Source organism: Ailuropoda melanoleuca, chromosome 1 (genome assembly GCF_002007445.2).
Source record: "Ailuropoda melanoleuca isolate Jingjing chromosome 1, ASM200744v2, whole genome shotgun sequence".
NCBI lineage: Eukaryota > Metazoa > Chordata > Mammalia > Carnivora > Ursidae > Ailuropoda > Ailuropoda melanoleuca.
The window spans coordinates 137,780,923-137,794,342 of NC_048218.1; positions in this window are offsets into that span (position 1 = coordinate 137,780,923).

Here is a 13,420-nt window from a genome sequence, read left to right on the forward strand (position 1 = left end):
TAGTATTACAGTGAAGGGAGTGGAGCAGTGTGAGGCTGTCTATGATTACTCTGCTCCAAAGTTTGCAACTCTCTAAACCTTTGGATTTCTTCCACAACATTACTCCCAGAAGCTCTGACATCTCAGCCTCATTGAATGTAGACAACCAATGAGCCCAAGTGTCAATCAATCAGCCAAGCAAACTGTTACAGCCACTTTCAGCTGCTTGACCTCAGACTCCCTGTGAACTCCTATCAATAAACTTAGCCTAACCCAATGTGATATTCCATCCATCTTCATCTAACAACCAGAAAACCCATTCCCACATGAATTCACCATGTTTCTGCCAATATGTAGCAACAAAATTTCGTAATTATTTTAAACATAACTATACCCTCCTGACTCGTATCTTGTACTTGTTCTGACTCAAGTTATAGAAGCCCTGAGAGGTCGTGTTGGTAGGTATTGACAAGGTGAGGCAGGAGGAGCTGATTTTGCTGGCAAGGGAGTCTCAGAAACACTCAAGGGTTCAAGACTCTCAGCTATGAATTCATACAGATACCCCATTCCAGGTCTCGCTCCTTCCCAATCTTTCCAGTAAGAAGTTGGCAGGTTATAAATCCAACTGGTATTGTAATTCTGCAACCTACCCAATTAAATGATGGACTAATCTGCAGCAAATTCAGCTCAGTGGCTATAGAATACAACAGACTCTTTTGGGGCTGCTATAGAAACTCTGATTATCCAACAGTGTCTTTAGTTGAAAGTTTAAAGGCCTGAAGTTTGTCATTTTTCTCTCAGTCAACTCACCAGTGCAATCAAAAGCAGTTACCCTACCTTCTAGTGTTTGCAGTTTTCATTCCTACCAAAACAAAACAAGAAAGTATGACAGCTACTTGGTCTCCAAGGCATTTGCTTCAACAGACACTACATCACAATCAACTACAAGAGACCATTTACTTAATCATGATACCAATGCATGTCATGGATTATTAGTAATTCTTTTCTTTTCTTTTTTACTTTTCCTTTTTTTTTTTTTTTTTTTTTGCCAAGGAGTTAAGCAGTATGTATTTAAGCCCAAGAACATAACTGAACCAATTCCAGATTCTATCTTTAAGGTCTAGGGAGGAAGGAAATTAAATATAAGGAATTGGTTACACAGGTGTTTGCTGGCTGAAAGAGCACAATAGAAACACTGAGGTAATGCAGCAATGCTAAATGCAGCTACCACCCCTTAGGCCCGGGTAATACGAAGAGTTTAGATTATCAGAGCCTAGAAGCTCAAAGGAGGGAGACCTGGTTGCTCCAGGTACCTCTGAGGAGACACACAAGCAAAGTACTACAAGAAGCTGGAGACCGGAACAAAATGCTGATGTAGGAGCCTTACTAATAGGAATAACAAGCAAGAAGGACAAAAATCCCTTCTCTTCTCCTCCTGACTCCCAATTCCTTGGTAGGGCCTGCTACCTGAGGAGGCTAACAAGCAAAGAATTCTGGGCAATGTAGTTTGCAAAGTCCCAGCTACATCATCACAGAGCCACACAGAGAAGGCTAAATTTAGAGTGAAATAATAATAGCTCAGTCACTGGTACTCTGCCATGTCCCAAGGGAGGACTCCTATTAACCCACTCAGAAGACCAAAGTATTCAAAGCCAAATGCCAACGTAGTATTATACAATAAAAAATAATTGCCACAAAACCAGAACGCTGAAAGTCAATGGGATCAGCACATTTTCTCCCTGGAGGCAGACTTCCATGGGGCTAAACAAAAAGTTTTGACCCTCTGTTCCAATTCAGCCTTTACACTTTGAGCTTTAGATATATGGAAATATTCCGAGCTTCCATGACTCTGATGACAAATTTCCAATTTATCTTCTCATTCATAATTAGTCCGTCTAAACACCACCTGAGCCTTTGCCCTCCAAAATCAGGAAAACGAAGTCTACTACTTTTTCAGTTCTTCAGGTTCCCTGGAAATCTCTCCTTGTATTTAACAGGGGAAAAAAAAATGATTTTCCCCAAATTATGTGGCCTGACTAATCAGGACTCTTTCTGGCTACAAATTACAAAAAACTCAAATTGGCTTAGGTAAAAAATAAAAAAGCGGAGTTCGTTAGCTCAGGCCAATCAGTCAGTATGTGTGTCCTAGATACGCTTGTATTGAGTTCTTCATGAGTGCAGAGATACAGTGACAAACGCTTCCTCATCGTTCTGGCCTGTTCTGGACCTCGGGTGCCTGCCATTGGTGCTTATTAGTCTGGCTGTGACCTTACGAAAAGGCTCTACCTTCTTCTCTGCTCCAGTCACCTCCTCTTCCACCTACGCTCAGGTTTCTGGTTGCGTAAAATACAACATAAATTAAATTAAAAGAGGACTGGGGCGTCTGGGTGACTCAGCCAGTTAAGCATCTGTGTTCGGCTCTCTCTCAAATAAATAAATAAAATCTGAAAAAAAAAAAGGATGACTGACTGATAAACTGGAGAAAACTTTAGCAATAAATATAACATTAACTAGGAGTTAATATCCAGATAATATCCTTAATATTTATAGCTCTTTAAATAAAACACTTTGAAAGAGATGAACAACCCAAACGAATATATAAAGGACGTGAATTGGCAATTCACAAAATAAGTGAAATATTCAAGACATCAAATTATATCCAGGAGAAAAAGGTATCCATGAACCAATGGGGAAAGCAAAATTTTGTCAATTTAACAGTGAGTATCAAATCATAAAATCTGTGCATTTTTTGGTCCACTTCTAATCATTTACCCTGAAGAAATCATTAGACAAGTGTACACGCATAAAGGTCTTGATTGTGATGCTTCATATAGCAGATATAAGTTTAGTGTTCCTTAAGAACACTATGAACATAGTATTACTAATTTTTTTTCATTTCTTTTGCCCCATGCTCCAATATGCTTAGCATGAAGCTGTTGTTGACCCTGTTGCTATTTAAACTTTTGATATTTTTTGGCATTGATTTTTTGCATTAGTTTCAATTTTTAAAAATATTGCATTCAGATACGATTTATCTTCATTAGTAAGGGCCTTTTTGTGTGTGTGGTGCCCTTTAAATGCTCTGAGGCAAGTGCTTCATTTGCTTCACCCTTTTCCCAGCTTTGTTTAAGAGAAATGGAGATTAATTTTCCCCGTGTGTATTAGTTTGCTAGGGCTACTGCTACCAACTGGATGGCTTAAAAGAAATTTATTGTATCACAGATCTAGAATCTAGAAGCCCAAGATGGGGGCACCTGGGGGGCTCAGTAGGGTAAGCATCTGCTTTCGGCTCAGGTCAAGATCTCAGGGTCCTGGGACTGAGCCCCACATTGGGCTCCCTACTCAGCAGGGAGCCTGCTTCTCCCTCTCCCTTTGCCCCTCACCCCTGCTCATGCTTTCTCTCTCTCAGATAAATAAAATCTTTAAAAATTTTTTGAAGAAAAAGAAAAAAAATAGAAGTTCAAGATGAAGGTGTTAGCAAGCTTGGTTCCTTCTGGGGACTGTGCTACAGAAGATGTTCCGTGCCTGTCTCCCAGCTTCTGGAGATTTGCTGGAAATCTTTGGTGATCCTTACTTAGAAGATGCATGAACTTGATCTCTGCTTTCATGTTTACATGGTGTTCTCCGTGTGCGTGTGTGTGTGTCTGTGTGTCCAAATTTCCCCTTTTCATAAAGACACTGATCATCTTGGATTAAAGGCCCACCCTACTTCAGTATGACCTCATCTTGACTAATTCCATCTGCAATCACCCAATTTCCAAATAAGTTACCTTCTGAGGTACTGAGGGTTAGGACTGCAGCATATGAATTTGGGGTTGGGGGTGGGAAACACAGTTAAACCCATAACACCATGTTTAGTAAATCTTCTATTTGCTTTAGTCTAATATTCCAGAATTTTTGCTCTGCATTCAGTAATGATCAGGATTGACTTATAGCCTCTGGCTTCCTTTTGACTGCAATTAGTTCTATACCTACCCAGAAGCAAGTATCTTATAGGTTAAAAGATGCGCAGCACCTCAGGATTGCCTACTCACCAGTCCATTATTGCTGATTCTTACAGCTCAGGCTCTGGACACAAGGAATCAAAGAACAGTTGAAAAGCCAGTGCGCAACATGAACCTTAGGAGATATGGGAGCCCTAGGAGATATGGCCTACCCCCATGCCATCTCCAGTCACACGCTCATCGTCTGCTCCCTATCCCTCATCTACAGTTCTTTAGAAGAGAAGGGAAGCATTGTGATTTGCATTTGCACTTCTACCTACATCACTAAAATAAGAGCGAGCAGCCTTAGTTGAGTGTCTTTACAGACAGTTAATTTAATCATCATGACAGCTTTAGGAAGTAATACAAATGTAGAAATTGAGACTTGGAGGTCACACAGAGTAAGTGGCAGATCAAGGATTTACACCAAGATCTCCTCCATCAGAGCCCTGAGACAAGGAGCTCTATTGCATGACGGATATAGACCTTTGAACTAATTCTAAGGTTCTGTCAAGCCACAGTAAAGCCATCAACAAAAGAAGATCCTCCAAACAAACCTCACTTCCGCCCTTTTCTGCTGCTCATGGAGAACAGCCATGTGCTAACCTCCCACCTTCTTCCAACCACCTGGAGCAGAGATTTGGAGCTCTTTGTAGCCACACTTCCTCTGAGTCAGTAACTGTCAAACAGAGATACTGTAACATACATCTCTTAGTAGGAAACTGGTACAGTATATACTCCACAGCTAATGCGAACATAACAGTGAGAGACAGTGGATCTCTGGCCATAATCTTACTCCAACTATGTTAGAGTGCTGTGGGGATTCATTGTGAGCCAACAATTATTGTGGAGTTCCTCAACCGTGTTTGTGCAGAGTCTATAATCTATAGGCTTCTCTTCTTTTTCCTCATCAAGATCTTTGCACAGATGGTTGTTCATAAGGAGAGTTTGCAAGGATAGTATATAAATGAGCAGAACTCACAACTGCTTTTCACCCTGATATAATTTAATGTTTTAATGATGCCACTTAATGATGTGCAACAGATAGCAGAACTTGTGTCTCTATAACTCATGATAATTAATTCAAGGGGTAAACAACTAGAGTATTAACTAATATTGTCCCAAGGCCAAGCAAAAGCAGAAAAGGGGAATGGGAGAAAGAAATACAAAGCTTGAGAGATCTCAAACCATGCTCTGGTATCGTTTCCTTTTTGAGGGGATATGGGGAAAGAAATGGCAACAAAATTAAGAAGGAATAACAAACAGCCTATCTCCTTGTTATTTGTTTTTTTTATTGCCATCTTTTCATGACAACATGCAATTAGACATGGTGGCTCACAGGAAAAATTGGTCTACGTATTAAAGGATATTCCATGCATACTCAATTTTCTGTGCCACACTGCATTGTATTAAGCTTTGTCATCATTGAAGTCTTAATGCTGTCATCCTCCAAATCATTGTTTGCACATTCCCTAGAAAGCATCATTCTAGAATTTTCAGGAAGGGAGAATGAAATGTCCACTCTTAAAGTAGTCTTCTTTCCCATCATTGTTGGCTCCTCGTAGTTTTACATTACCTACTCTCTCCTTCCATTATGCCACCATCTCTTAAACTAGTTTCAGTCAAAGCATGAGAATTCTATGACATAAACTGAGATCACTTTGCCACTGTCTGCCGTGATTTCCCAGTGCCTGTCAAACACTTTGATTCTTACCTTCCAGAGATACACGATGTGTTATTGAAATCTTGTAGTGAAAAATAATTTTGGAATCATTTTGAAGCTTTGAAATAGACCATGCAACCAAAAATTAAATATAAAAATATGTCTTTGAAGTTAAAATTTACTCCAATAGAGAAGACATCTGTTCATTTTGAACTGTGCTCATCTCTGCTTATTATATTATCTCTGATGGGCTATCTACAACCGCACTGAAGAAATAAACATTTATACTTGGAAGAGTAGATCCATCCTTGGACTATATTCTCTCAGCTCTCCTTGTAACTTACAAAGAGGGCTATGTAACTCAATCTACTCCTGTTTCCTGTAATCTTCACCTCTTTACTCCTTCCCTGCTAGCATAAAACAGGTGTGACTATCTATATCCAAGGTGGAATCTATTCAATAAGAAAGTACAAGTGTACCTAGCTTAAAAAAAAAAAACTTGATAAAATAAAATGGAGACTTATATGAAACAAAATAATGCACTATAGAGCATTAATTATAATTCGACTACTTACAAAATAACATCTACACGCAATTTTTCAGTTATCATTTGAAGAAATATATCTATAATTATGGGAACAAGGTCCTGGACTGTCAGATCCTACCACTGCCCCATGAGCAGCAAGCAAAGTAATTAGTGACCTACAAATCATTAACTTTAATAATAGGTTCTTTAGGGAAAAAATTTGATTCATTCCTCCTGTTTGGAAGGGAAATCACTACATTATCACTTAATGGTGTCATCTTTTAAAAATTACAAATATCTTGGTGAAAGAACAGCAATTTTCCCAAATAGAAAACGAACAAATGCCTATAGTTACTACTAACATGACCGGCCCTTTTTCCCTAAGTATCAGATCCTTCCAGAGTCTTCTGGAATACAACATGAACAAGACTCTGGCAGGTAGAGCCTTTGGAACTATTATGCAATTCAGCCTACTGGCATGATGGGAATATGTAACGAGATGCTCAAAACCAGCTCAAAGGTACACATTCTTGCAAAGTTCATATATGAGTTAAGAACCTGTCCACATTTCATTACATCCTTAAAGTTCAGTACCACACTAATTACCATTACCACCTGCCATACTAAGCACTAGGATATAGAAGCTGGGGTGGAGAAAGGGGGATCTCACAAAGTGGTTTCCATCTGGTTGGGGAATGGGAGGTCTCAGTCAGTGACTTCATCTTCTTTCTGAGGTGTTCTAGTATCTCATGGAGTCTTAGCCCTTAGCACAAGAAAAAGGCCCCAGATAGATAAGAATACTCCTGACATCACATCACCAGGTATGTTACTTAGATTATATGTGGCTTCCCAAGATTTTGTTTAAAAAAAAATCAAAATTACATAAAAAGTACAGAAAAACAAAAGAAAGAGGAACACAGACCAAGGTGGTTTCAAAATAGCCCCTATCTTCAGACTTCTGTGGCTTAAACTGAGTTCTAGCACTTCTACTTAGAAAACCTCTCTTTTTAAACTCGATCCAGATATAGAAGAGAAAATACATCTGCCATTCTACCCACCTTATGCCAAACCCTTTCTTCTCCCTGAGGAAAGAGGAATTGCTAACCAGATTGATAAGGCTCAAAATATTCATTTGGCCACACTTAAAAGTATGAGAATTCACTGTGCATTTAAAGTGCTTAAGACGCACACAGATTCTCTCTTGGCTTGCTTTCTTCTTGGCACTGGGTGTGTAAATAGACTTGGAATTGCCATTCAGAAAGGGCAGGTCCTGCCATGTTTTGGGGAGCCAGTCATTACTTCTCAATACCATAACTTGTGGCTGCCCAGAGGGTGGTGATATGACAAGACACAGACTGGCGTTGGGAACAGCATGTGGGAGGCCCTGCTTAGCTTACAGAAATGCCTTTAAAAGAAACACAGATAAACTGGAGTGTGTCCAGAGGTACAAAAGTAACCGTTTGAGAAACACTCATCCAAGATATGTGGATCAGATAAACAGTCCTGGGCCACCTACGTTTCCCCTTCTCGTCATCTCTTGGTGCAAGATGAATTGGAATGCAGAGAAGCAGCCACTGCGTGAGGCAGGAGGTGGTTCTGCTGGCTAGTCGGACCTGAGTCTTACCTATGAACACTCAGCGTGAGAGCATCTTATTCTCAACCACGCAGCGCAGCTGGAGGAACCACCTCTCCCTCCCTGCCTTGCACCATCCCCGGGCTAACCCTTTTAGCAACTTTTCACCACCCAAACTGCCTGTGTCCCTCATGACCTGATAGCACCAGATTAACAGGACTGGTGGAGCAGAGAAGGGGACATACAATATGATCTGCTCGAGGCCCTGTCCCCGCCACTCCACCCCCAGGAACTGCCCACTTACTAGAATTAATTAGAAAAAGTACAATCAATAATGCATTAGCCAGCCTTTTGAAATTTCTCATGGGCCAGCAGGCATGGGCCCTGTTGCATTTTACACTTGAGAAGTTAACCGACTCTTGCTATTATTTCAAAAGTCAAAGTAATAAGGGAAATACTTCTTTCTTTTCCAGGAAATTCATTTAAAAATTGGCATCTCTCATAGAATAAAATTACCTACAGTAAGTCAGAAGCTGAAGTAAAAAGAACAATGTTTTCTAAGAATCATATTGATTTTTGAAAATTCTCAGGTATCAATGTTAATTAATAATATCTCCCCACCAACCAACAATAACAGTCACATAATATGGTGATTCTGACAAAATGATGTTCAAATATGTATGCACCTGAAATATTAAAAATTTTAAAGTAAGAGAGAAAGAAAGGTACTCCAAGACACCATGATTGTATTCATTGCTGCACTTTTGAAATGGCAAACTCCTGGAATCCAAAGCAAAATATCCATCAGTAGGTGACTTGATAAATGAATTACAGTACATCCACAAAACAGTATTACATTCGGTCCTTTGCTTTCTTATTTTTAGCTAAATTTTATATCCTAAAGATCTTTAAGGCATAAAAAAAATGCTAGTTAATCTATGTCTTTCTAGGAAAATCTCAAAGATAATCAATTTTGTTTTTAAAGATAGCATGATTCTATTGGTGTAAATTTCTTTGTGTGTGCGTTCGTACGTGTGTGTGTGTGTGTCTATGACTGTCTGTGTGTCCTCAGGAAGGTATATTCATTCATTCATTCAACAAATATGTATTATGCCCTCTTATGGGCCAGGCACTGTTCTTTCCTAGGTATTACAGGAACATAGATGAAAAAGACAAAGTCCTTATTCTCATGGAATTTACTCATGTGTGGAGGAGAAATATAATGAACAATTAAACAGATAGATACTTTTGGAAAGTGACCAACACCACTAAGAAAGTAAACCACACTAAGGGACACATTGTATAAATAGGCTGAGGAAAGACCTGAAAGCCAGACTTGATCTTTCAAGCAAAGAATCCATCCAATGCAAGACCCTCAGACAGCACCAAGCCAGGGAGGTGAGATGGGCTAAAGGAGGTGGTGGAAAAAAGTTAAAGAAGCAGGCAGGGCCAGGTCATGGAGTCTTTTGGATCATGTGAAGGACTTTACATGTTATTCTGTTTGGAGTGGGAAACTAATGAAGCTAAGGTTAGAGAGACAGGGGAGGTGAGACAAAATGACTTACATATCTTAAAAAGAACACAAACATTCCCCCATGCCAGTCCCCAGGATGAATTAGACACATCTAATATTGAAAGAGAAACTCTTTCTTCCTTGTTTTATTTTTTAACTATGTGCATATAATATTTGAAATTTTGATGAAACAATGGGCCATGAATATAAGGTGGCAAACTAACACTGAGAAGATTTGTTTCTTGATTTAACGTGTAATACTTTTTTTAAGCATACCTGGAATGTCATCAGTCCTCACCGAAATGGGCAAAAACAATGTCATATTAACATAAACTATGATCTTCAAGCTTCTAAACTCCCCACCAAATCAGGCAGAAATTACCTTTTGAAATTCCTCTCCATCTTCCAGCCCAATCCAGCTTAACCTCTGCGAACCCCGGCTTGGGATTCTATAAAGAGAGCAATGATATCTTATTATACCTCAGGTATAATGAGTTAATGCAGGGAGAGCTGAAACTTAAGTACATATTGGAGTACTACCTGGAGAGTTAATAAGGGATACAAGACTTGAACATGTGCATTGTATGCAAAGTTCCCAGGTGATTCTGACCCAACACTGAGAACCACCAAGTTAATATATTTGGCCAATCTAGTGCAATTCCTGGCTATGCAAGCCCTAATAAGAAAGGGTTTGCTCCCCACCTTTCCCTCTTCTGCCTGAACTACAGACTAGCTGGCTTCCTTCCTATGATCCTGCTCACCAACTCTTAAATTAACAAAATGAAAACTGACCAAGATAAAATATAAAATCCTGCATAAATAGTCACTTGTATAAATATTAAATAATATGTGTCATATGATTGCAGTCAGTTTTTATAGCCATTTTTAGAATTTGCATATGCATGAGATGGGTGGGAATCACATGAGACCCAGCCCCCTCAGTGAGGGGCAGTTGATGGTACTGGATCCATTCCAGTGGGAACAATAAGGCACTTGTGGCCAGATTTACTATGCCATTGGCACTGTCTTCCAATACCACTGGCTGACCCAGTCTTCCCAGAAGAAACCGCCAAGCACTGACACGGTGGCTGTTCTCTCTCTATAACAGAGCCACCACAGTTCCTGTGTCCCTCCCAGACAAGAAGGGACCCACTGAGGCTCCGTTCTTCCCACCACCTCAGAGCAGAAAAAGAGCCCCAGTGGAGAGGCCAAATAAACACTACTCACACATTTGGAGAAGGTTACATATTCAAAGAGATGAAACACAAAAAAGAAACCAGGAGATAAATTCCTTGCCCCTCTGGGTTATCCCCTCCCCCTCATCTATGTGCCTAACACTATCCCCAACTTTACTCCTCATAACGCATTGATGCTTCCATCAATCAGCCTCTAACGCCATCCTCAAGCACCCCAAAGTCACACCAACTAGAAGTGAGCTGTTAAAATGCAATAACTGACCTCACCTGTGGTCATGAAATATAACAGACAAAGAGGATCCCCTACTCCCACCCCAGCAAGCACCAGAGGCTGAGGAATGAAACAACAGAGACTTCCCAGAAAACAGAAGGGTCTGCTAGATTGGCAGTGACTTCCTTGACATCGCACAGAGTTCTTGCTACTCCCACCCATTAGGATTTGATATTTGCTGTGGACCGGTGACAGCGGGACATTTTTATGTTTTGGGGGGTTTTTTTGGGTTTTTTTTGTTTTTTACTGTCTCTCTCCAAACGGAAGCTTATATTGCAGTTTTTCCTGGTACTTCTTAATTATCACATATGATTATGTTGAGAACCAATAACTTGTATTTTAGTCTGTATGTCACGAGCCCAGGGAAACACCAGGAGACCTGATGGAGTGGAGTGAACATCACCCAGAGATCTGGACTTGGAGAAAGAGGGGGAGGTTATATAAATGGAAAGAAAAATGTGATGTTGGGTACCAAAGAGGTGGACTATGAAAATTCACATTTGCCAACATGATAACCATACTTCCAGTTCCTGAATCCCTGCTTGCAATAGCTGTTATACCATTTAAACTGTATACAAGTCTGGCAGGTATAAGGCAGTACGTCAATGTTAATTTAGTTTGCATTTCTATGACTACTATTGCATTAGAGCATCTTTTAATATATTTATCAGCTGTTTGGATTTGCCCTTGTGAACTGCAGATTTATATCCTTCATCTATTTCTCTATTGTCTTTTTTGTCAAATTGTAAAAGCTGAGTATATAGTTATTAATCCTTACTTAATCCATCATCTGCTTTGCAGATATTTGCTCCAAATCTAATGACTGTTTGTAGGCATTGCTTATAGTTTATTTTGCATACAAGAGTTTTAATATTTATGTTCTCAGATATGCAATTTTTAATCTAGGATTCATTTAATCTAGGATTCTAATCTAGGATTTATTATTATTATTATTATTATTATTATTATTAAGCTCTCTCTCTCTCTCCCTAGATTGTATGTTACCTCCTAAATTCCTTCCTAAAATTCTTAACATTTTAATTTTTATATTTAAGTATTTGAACTGGAAATGATTTTTATATATACGAAATGTAGGGATCTAATTTTACACTCCTATAGGTGGGCAATCAGTTTTACCAGCACCAACTGTTAAATAAATCTTTTCTCCCAGAATTAAAATAATCTTGTCATATGTTACATTTTAATGTTTCTTGCTCTATATCTGGATGACCAATTTGTCTACTCCTATGCCAGTTCCATATATTACTTGAGTTTTAGTGGCTATAGACTATGTTCTGATATATGGGATGCCCCGGTCACTATTCTTTTAGATAAATTTCCTGTCTATTTTTAAAATTTTTTTTTGTCTTCCAATTGAACTCTAAGGTCAGTGTGTCCAGTTCCACAAAACAAATCCAAGTTGGTATTCTAACTGTAATTATATGAAATATATAAATTGATTTGGGAATAATTAGCTTTTTACAATTAAATCTTCTCATCCAAGAACATGGTATGCCTCTCAATTTGTTCAGACCTTGATTTTATGTTGAAATTGCTATAGTTTTCCTCACATAGAGCCTTCATTCATTTTGCCAATTTTTTGGTAAACTGATCGTGTAATGTCATCATAGAGACAGACTATCTTTCCCACCTCATGAAACTTGCTTTGACCAAAACAGGCAGGCAAAAATGAGAAAATGGTAGCTCCAAGCCTAGGCCTCAATATGCCTTGAGTGTTTCTGCGTGTTCTCTTTTACTGTTGCCATAGGAATGAAAAGAGCTTGCTCTATAGACATTGATCCTTCAACCTAAAGGCAGACCTTAGAGCAGCACCACTCAGCCAAGCCCAGTCAAGAGTATTGGGTGAAATTACCTATCAACATGGATCATTGAAAGGTCCTATTTGCCATTCCCACTGTGTTCTTGTGAGGAAAGCAACACCCTGCCATCTCTGCTGTAACTTATATCATGTACATCAAGAACAACCAACCCTACCACTTAGAGCACAGCAGATTGGACTGGATATTCTCGTCCATGCTAAAAGCAGACATGGTGAGTGCAACATTAGGAAGAGCGAATCCTCTGAGAAACTTGCAGTGAAACTCTGCCCAATTGGGATGCTCTGCATCAGATGGTAACATATCAACGCACTCTGAAATAATATGCACACAGAAGTGGGTCTCACACGCACTGTATGATAAACAATCACTCCTCATCTCCCCGTAGCTGGCTCACAGTCCAATCTGGGAAGTGCTGGCTACTAGACTCTTTGGGTTTGGCCTGTGAATGTCAACAAATCTCTACACTCTAACTTTTTATTTTCCAACAAAAAAATAATAACTGGTATATTTTAGTATTTATCATAAACAATACAAATAATACCAAAGAAATCTGCTATTTTATAACACTTATACATCTTATTTTGTATAGTTCTAATTAATCTATTGTTGTTCCCCTTTTACAGGTGAGGAAACTGAGCTTTAGAGAGGTAAAATAACTAGTTCGGTGACATACAGCTTGGAGGTAGAGGAACTGGGATAGAAATCCAGACCTGTCTGGCTAAGGGTGGTCTTCTATGCTTCCCTCAGCAGTGGTTCTCAACGTGTGGTCCCCAGACCAGCAGCATCAGTATCCCCCGGGCACTTGATAGAAATGCACATTCCTGGGTCCCACCCAGACCTACTGAATCAGAAGCTCTGAGAATGGAGTCCAGGAA